The sequence below is a fragment of the Hipposideros armiger genome, unplaced genomic scaffold, assembly GCF_001890085.2.
Source record: "Hipposideros armiger isolate ML-2016 unplaced genomic scaffold, ASM189008v1 scaffold_179, whole genome shotgun sequence".
NCBI classification, from domain to species: domain Eukaryota; kingdom Metazoa; phylum Chordata; class Mammalia; order Chiroptera; family Hipposideridae; genus Hipposideros; species Hipposideros armiger.
This window is the reverse complement of record NW_017731529.1, coordinates 2,802,301-2,809,900: the sequence shown is the minus strand read 5'-3', so window position 1 is coordinate 2,809,900 and position 7,600 is coordinate 2,802,301.

Below are 7,600 nucleotides of genomic sequence, written 5' to 3'. Positions count from 1 at the left end.
CATCTTAGCTGTGGAGGGCAGTGTCACTGGCCCTCATATGTGGGATCTGAACTGGGGCCCTCTGGCATCTCAAGCCAGTTCTAACCAACGTGCCACTCAGCCGGCCCAATAATTCTTTATCAGTACACAATATCAAGATCTAATGGTGACTCTGATAACTAACATGATTTTGATGACATGAGGAGCATGAATGGTATTTTGAAATATCTGTAACAGTGTGAGATGATATGAAAGTATCAGTAATTTCTATTGGCGACAAGCTCACAGGTGTTGCTAATACTGCTACGGTTTATTTCCTACTAATAATTGATGCATGTGCTAAAGTTCAATTAGAGGCAGGTGAAACTAAAGATGTAATTCACAAATCTTCAGTTAGGCCTGCTAGCCACACATCTGAAGGTGTGGCCTCCATGTTTCAATCCATTTCCTGGAAAACAACTCCAATTTCAAAGAATTCTTCAGATTCCATGTAATAGAAGTTATAATTTTTAAATCCATTGATTGAAAATACACATAATAACTAAAAGCTACCATAAATTTAGATGTACTTAGAAATACTTGAATTTTATGTCACAACTCCATCTGCATGTATTAGACCGAGAACAGTGTCCATAAAGCCAAACATGCAAGACCTTGTCTTTATTCACATGACAGACAGTGCACTAAGCACATAAGACTTTGGTCAAAAGCTGTGTTTAACATAACAGAATCTGTTTTAAAAAACTAATATAATCCCAAGTGTAAACCATAGACCTCGGTTTCTTTCCATGACCTTGAACAAATTAACTCAGTTTTCCCATCTGTAAAATGGGTGTTTCAAATTATATTGACTTCATTAATGTGAAAACTGAAATGAGCTAAAGAAGTGTTTTCCTAAACAATGGGTTAGGAAACCACTTAGCAAGACATAAAACCCATTAACATGTCACAAACAGGATTCTTTAAATAAAAGAGAATAAAATGGAAAATAACAAAGTATGTCACACATAGTAAAAGTAAGTGTTGGTTTGGGAAACTTTTATTCCAAATACATATGTATAACTTGGTCCTGCTTTACAACACTATTTTTTAAAATTGTGGGTCATGAAAATTTTTTTTTAAATATTGAAATAAAACATGTAAAGCATATAGCAGAAGGCATGGCACATAGCAAGCTATTGTTAATAATACCAGTAAATCATTGGTGACCCAAGGTCCAGCCAGAGTCACAGATTGGGGATCACCACTTTAAACAGAACGTATGGGACCAGAATTTTCAACATTCTAAAATCCTGCAGAGGGACCAAAGCAAGCCTTAAAATGGAGAGAGGATAAAGTAAAAATATGACTACAAAAATATGCTAGAGCTTTATTTAGCTTACCTTAAGAGCTTGAATATCCTCTCTGTTAATTACTGGCCATGTGACCTCATACAAGTTAATTTCTCTAGACCTCACTGAGCTCCCTAAAAATGAAAATAATAATAGTAGCTACCTCATAGGGTTGTCGTGAGAATTTAATTAGTTAAATGCGAAAAGTGCTTACTGGTACATAGTAAACACTCAGTAAGTGTTCGCTCTTGCTGTAGTTGCGATTATTATTATTACTCTACTGAAAATAGACAAAAAACCTACACATAGTGACCGTTTTTCTACTCCTTTCCTTAATTTCAAATGATTTTTATTTTGTATAGCTATTCCTGCAGCAAACGAAAGACTTTTTGAAACCAAATAAAAGGCTATGAGCAACTTTCTCTTTAGGAAGTCCTTTATATATTACAACCTCCATTCTTCTCTCCTCTGAAATATGAGTTATTTTTCCAGGGTTATCCTTTATTTTTCTGTTTTGTGTGGCTGGCAGAGGGTGTGTGTGGATAAATGTTCGCATTCTAACCATATGCTGAAATTTTATCAGGAGGCCCAAAGGTGCTAAACCCAGCTTTCTAGAGGCACGATTTGTTTGCTTTCACGTGGAAAACACCATAAGGAATTGATGCGACCCGTGCAAAGGGCGGTGGAGCGTTTCTAATATTCACAGACATATCGGCCCCTGGATTAAATTTGGGATTTAATACACCGGAGCTCAATCTCCCGACAGTGCCTGGTAACCAACTGCCTGACTGGAAATAGACTTTCTGGATGACCGCTGAGTTTCTAAATCACATTACCCTTTTGTCAAGTCATGCAGCAGGTAAACAGTCGAAAAACTGAGAACTTCCGCATCAGGGAAAAGCACGCGCTCCAGAGAGGAATTTGCCTCTCTCTCCAAGGCTGCATTTCTTCTTTGCCTTCCCTTGCCCTAGAAGTGACTCTTAAAATTGTGAGGCTTCCACCCTCCTTTGAGTCACGGTCTTGCCCTCTTAGGGCCTGCCAGCCAAAAGCAGGATGCTACCCACCAGAAATCCCACCCCGATCCCTATGCTCTGTGTCTCCTATAAGTCTCCAGAGGCAAGCATTTCTGATCCAAAGTAAATAAACTGCCTAGGGCAGGGGTCAGCAAACTTTTGAGATACAAGAGCCAATCCTGTCCCTTAAAACAATTTAAAAATTATTTGAGAGCCATAAAACAAATTAAATCACCATTATGTGAACAATATCCTTTAAAAATTTTATAAATGAAACTATGATAGTTTTGTACTTCAGAACCACATGTCCATATCCAAAGAGGTGCATGTAGCTCACAAGCTGCAGTTTCCTGACCCCTGGCCTAGGGGGCTGGGCAGAATCTAATGAGAATAAATAACAGCGACCAAAAGCAGATCCACAAGAAACGGACAATAGCAGAAAGGGTGTGTACTGATTTTTTAATGTGAAAATTTTCCAAAATGAAAGCTGAGAGACTAGTACAACCAGTATCTGTATACCAACCATCTAGATCAGCGGTTCTCAACCTGTGGGTCGTGACACCTTTGGGGGTCGAACGACCTTTTCACAGGGGTCACCTAAGACCATCAGAAAACAAAAAGATATTTACATTACAATTCATAACAGTAGCAAAACTACAGTTATAGAGTAGCAACGAAAATCATTTTATGGTTGGGGGTCACCACAACATGAGGAACTGTATTCAGGGGTCGCAGCATTAGGAAGGTTGAGAACCGCTGATCTGGATGCAACAGTTGTTCGTATTTTAGCATTATCTGTGTATGTATGTATCCATTTGATTGTGCACGCACGTGTGTTCATTGAATCATTTGAAAGTAAATTGCCGATATCATGATACTGCATACCTAAGTATTTCAGCATGGGTCTTCTTATAATGAGGACATTCTCTTACATAACCTTAATAGAATGATCACACCCAAGCAAATTAAGAATAATTCCATTATATCATGTAATATTGGGCACATCCCAATCTGCTCCCTTATCTGAAGAGTTAAAGCATTGTTTCTGTTTGCTAATAGCTCCTCAGGGCCTTTTAATACAGAGCAGTCCAACTACGTCGCATTTCCATGACACTGGCTTTTTGCCTGTGTCCAAGTCCATAGAGTATCCCAGATTGAGTTCCAGTGAGTTGTGATTGGAAGGGACACGAAAGGAAAAAGGTGCACAGCACAGGGTGGCAGGGACAGGAAATTGGACTTGCCATCTCACTCAGAGTGGAGGACATAGGCTCCCAGCCCTATACACCCTTGTCCTCAACCCACCTCTCCCCCTTCACACACTTTCCTGCGGCCACACTGGCCTCCTTGCTGCCCCACATCATGCTAACAACACACCCAGCTCGACATCTCAGCCCTGACTCCCTTCTTCTCAGAAGGCTTTTCTCCCACATTTCCCAATGAGTGCCCCCCAGCTCCGGCAGGACTTTGCTCTATGAACATTCCTTGAACATCTTATTTAAAATTGCAAACCACCCTCCCCACCTTATTCTTTCTTTACAGTGCATTTTGGCATCTAGCTTTCGATGAGTTTCATTTCTCTTGCTGATTGCTTGTCTTACCACCTGAAATATATGCTCTTCACGGATAGGGTTCTTGTGTGATATGCTCACCACTGGATCTCCAGCTCCTACATTAGTGCCTGGCTCTATTCAATCAACAAATATTTATGAAGACCCACTGCTGTGCTCCAGACACTGGCAGAGCAGCAGGCCACCAGATGCACCCATCAGAGCTGACACAGCCTGGCTGTCCAGTCCCTGCTGCCCCGAGCCAATAGTGAAGCCACTGCCCAGCATTGAGAATGGCCCTCAGAAGCCAGCTGAGGCCCCGGGGCTGCCCAGAGCCATTCCCAAGCCCTGGCATTTGCTTGGAGCTGGGGCTGACCACATAGCTCACTCCCGCTGTCTTCTGCATGAATCCCACAGATCCCTGGGCAGGTCTCTGACAGTTTACCTGGGCCTAACAGCTCCTCAGTGCATCCCAGTCACAGCATCCACTGCAAACTTGCCCTCTCCCTCCCCGACAGGACCACTTCACCCCTTCTAGTCTCCCACCCTCTCACCTCTCCTCCTGAGGACATTGTACTGATTATCTAAAAAGCAAACATGGCAAAACCATTACCTCAGATCAAAACAGTTCACTGGCATCCCTCCCCACACAGGATAAAATGTTTAAGCAGCGGCCTGAGGTATGCAAAGAACCTTCTTGCTCTGACTACCACTTCCCTCGCCCCCATCTCCTGCCACTACCCGCTCACGTTTGACCACACTAAATTATTTTTGGTACTTTCTGGATTACCCGTGCTCTTCCAGCCTTGCACTTACTTTTTATCCTGTCCAGCATGCACCTCTATCCTGCCCCCTCAACTCCAGTTTGGGGCCCTGAGAACCTTGTATTCTTCTTTCAAAGTTCAACTCAAATGCTGCCTCCTCTGGGACATTTTCTGGCTCGCTGGGTAAACTTGGGCATTTCCTTCTACCATATTCTACACATAGGACATTGTGTCTAAAATGAAAATCACTTTAACACTGACGCTTCCCCACCATTTGTTTCTCTGACGGCTAGGCCTCAGAGTAGTCCTGGAAGGTATGCCCTATGAAGGGGCTTGGGTCTTTGCATCTTCCTAGCCTCAGTCCTTGGCAAAATACTAGGTGTTTAATAACTTTTGACAACTTGGTCTAAGTCACTATTTTGCCCTGGGCAGAGCTGTTTGTTGAGAGCCTTAAGGATCAGAGTTGGTGAGCCTGATCTTCCCCATTCTGATTGAATGGCTCAGGCCTAGAGTTAATGTTAAATGTCCTCATTGTTTCAGTTTGCTAAAACTTTGTGTAAACCCAGCGTCAGGCGGCTGTTTGACTGGCGACAAACAATTCTGCATTCCAGAGCACGCTGACCCCGTGGCCAGTTTGTTTGGTTTGCTTTTCACTCACAAAGAGACTCTCATTTAAAGATCTGAAAGTTAAACCACATTCTATGTTCCATCTTGCCCTCCCTCACACAAATGTAAGAAATAGAGAGAGAGAGAGAGAGAGAGAGAGAGAGAGAGAGAGAGAGAGAGAGCGAGAGAGAGGCCATAAACCTAGCCTGGCTTCTATGCTTCATGTCCCAACCCAAAAGGAGGACTCTATAACACGCAAGGGGTTAGACACCAGGCCCAAAGGACAGTGGTGGGTAGCAACTACCCTTAGCTGACCACCTGCTTCCAAAGTACTAACGAACAGAGACAACACTGAGGGTCTTAAGGGTGCTCCCTCTATTTGATTTCCCTCTTAGAGACATTATCCTTTACACCCACCTGAGTCTAGACAATTAGATGTGCCTGACATTCATGTCGTTGTCAATACCCAATAAATGGTAGCATTAGGATTTCTGTAAGGAGTTCAGGCTAATTTTTTTACAATCTAACAATGTTCTATATTGTGTACGCTTCTGTCATTTCTACCTATGACATGTTCACCTTGGCTGCAATATCATGTAATATTATTTGCAAATTTCCAACCATTATTCTTGCCCATCACAGAACCTGCATTCATGGTTCTGTGTAGTGAGAGGGCTCAGGAGGACTCTCGGGCTAAGGGCTTACAGACTTTGGGGCTGACGGTGAGTAACCGTTTCTTGCAGGGTCCTGGACTCCCTCCCCTGGCTGTTAGCATTGTTTTAGTTTGTCTGGTTTGAACCAAAGCCAGCTGAACCCCTTCCAAGTTCTAGTTTTGGTCAGCTCTCAGGAGACATCCTGTCTGGTTATTCAAAAAACAAATATCTGCCTGAATATCCGCCCCAATTTGGAGTCATGGCAGATCACTGATACCTCGTGACCCTGCCAAGTTTTCCCATCCGTGATGGAGGGGTGGGGCTACCGACATTCAGTGCTGTAACCTCCACCTATGAGGCTACAGAAGCCTAAATAGGAAGCCCTGCGAACGGACTGTGAGGCTATGGAGCCAGTTACCCTCTTACACAATCAGCCTCTCCTGCCAGGCATTTGCGTCCTCTCCATTTTTCCCCGTTTACTCACGCACTCTCCTCTCATGGCCTCAAAGCACTTTTGACTGCCTGCCACTAATTAGTGAGCATATAACAGGCCTGACCCTGATCAGTTCCCTGAAAAGACAGTGGAGACCTAGAAGAGGGTCTCTAATCATGAGGATATAATCCAGAGGTGGAGACAAAAAATATAACAGCATTCAAAATGAAATAGAGATATGTGGGGGTTTTGTACTGTACACACACATTAGGGGCCTTTAGATCACTAGGATGCTCTGCAAATGGGTGAGATCATCTTCAGATTGGCACGTAAGACCTGTCAGTGAAGGGGGACAGAGGTGGGTGGGATTTGAGCCAGTGCTTTAAATTGCTTACTTTTAAAACATTTCACACTTCACCCTGGTCAGAATGGCTATCATCAATAAATCAACAAACAACAAGTGCTGGCGAGGATGTGGAGAAAAGAAAACCCTCATGCACCATTAGAGGGATTACAGATTGGTGCAGCCACTGTGGAAATCAGTGTGGACGTATCTCAAAAAACTGGAAATGGAACTACCTTATGACCCAGCAATTCCACTCCTGGGTGTCTATACAAAGAAATCCAAAACACTAACTTGAAAAAATATATGCACCCCTATGTTTATTGCAGCACTATTCACAATAGCCAAGACATGGAAACAATCAAAATGCCAACTGGTAGACGACTGGATAAAGAAGAAACTGTGGTGCATTTATACAATGGAGTATTACTTGGCCATAAAGAAGAACGAAACCTTATCATTTGCAATGACATGGATGAACCTAGAGAATATTATGCTAAGTGAAATAAGTCAGATAGAGAAAGACAAATACCATATGATCTCACTTATATGTGGAATCTAAAGAATAGAATAAACGAACAGAAATAGTCTCAGAGATATAGTGGTGGGGGAAAACTGCTGGTTGCTAGATGGGAGGAGGATGGGGATAGGGAAGAAGGTTAAGGGATTACAAAGTACAAATTAGTAGTCACAATATTGCCACGGGGATATGAAAGACAGTTTGGGGAGTATAATCAATAATGTTGTAAAGATTATGTAGGGTGTCAGATGGGCACTGGACTTATTAGGGAGAACACCTCATAGGCTGTGTAGATTCCTGACCAATGCACTGCACACCTGAAGTTGAAGTTGAATAATATTGAATGTCAACTATAACTATATAACTATAACCATATATATATATATATATGTATATATATATATATATATA